The sequence below is a fragment of the Odontomachus brunneus genome, unplaced genomic scaffold (assembly GCF_010583005.1).
Source record: "Odontomachus brunneus isolate Ranch 3 - 2012 unplaced genomic scaffold, Obru_v1 Obru_scaffold_086, whole genome shotgun sequence".
Classification (NCBI taxonomy): Eukaryota; Metazoa; Arthropoda; class Insecta; order Hymenoptera; family Formicidae; genus Odontomachus; species Odontomachus brunneus.
In genome coordinates, this window is record NW_022639536.1 from 1,202,567 (window position 1) to 1,203,669 (window position 1,103).

Genomic DNA, 1,103 nt, shown 5'->3' on the forward strand with positions numbered 1-1,103 from the left:
TGAATCTCCTATACCACGATGCTAATCCTAGGAACTGTCGAATTTTCCGTACTGTGCTCGGTATTGGCCAGTTTTTAATTGTATTAATTTTTTCCGGATCCGTTTGGATCCCTTTATTATTTATTACGTGTCCTAAATATTTTAGTTTTTCTACGCAGAACCGGCATTTCTCTTCGTTTATCTTTAAGTTCGCTCTCCGTAATAGGTGAAACACTTCTCTGAGGTGTTTCAGGTGTTCCTCGAATGTCCTGCTTATGATAATTATATCATCCAAATACACCAGTACGTTTGGTTCCAGCTCGGGGCCCAGTACTCGGTCTAATAGTCTTTGGAACGTTGCGGGCGCGGAGTGTAACCCAAACGGCATTACTCTAAATTGCAGCAAACCCTTCCCTGGTACGGTGAATGCGGTTAACGGCCGGCTCGAGGGGGACAGTGGTATTTGCCAATACCCGCTTTTCAGATCTAATGTTGACAGATATTTAGCGCCACGCAGCTTATCGAGCGTTGCTGTTATGTGCGGCAGTGGATATGCATCCTTTTCTGTAACTTCGTTTAGCTTACGGAAATCTATGCAGAATCTATGCTTCCCATCTTTCTTTTTGACTACCACCACCGGTGAGCTCCATGCGCTTTGTGACATTTCGACTATCCCCTCTTCTATCATTTTTTCGACTTCTTCATTTATGACTGCCTGCATTGCCGGGTTTCGGGGTCGGTATCTCTGTTTGATCGGTCTTGTGTTTGTCAGTCTTATGTGATGTTGTATGTGTTTGGTTGGTCCTTGTATTTGTTTAAACATGTTTAATTCCTTTGTTAAGAATTGTTTTAATGTTCTGTCTTCTATTTCCGTCCGTTGCGTCAGTCCTTTGTCTATTATGCACGTATCTATTATTGTTTTCGGTTCTGTGCGTGGCGGCGGTGGTAACATTAACTGTAAGTCAGCCCATAGGTCTGTTCCGATGATCATCTCGCAACCGAGGTTCGGTAATACTATTAGTTGCCGTTGATAATCGTTATTTTGCATTCTCATTTTTGCTTGTACTGTCCCTGTCACCTCTGTTGTTGTTCCATTAGCCAGTCTAACGTTAGTGTCTGTCTTG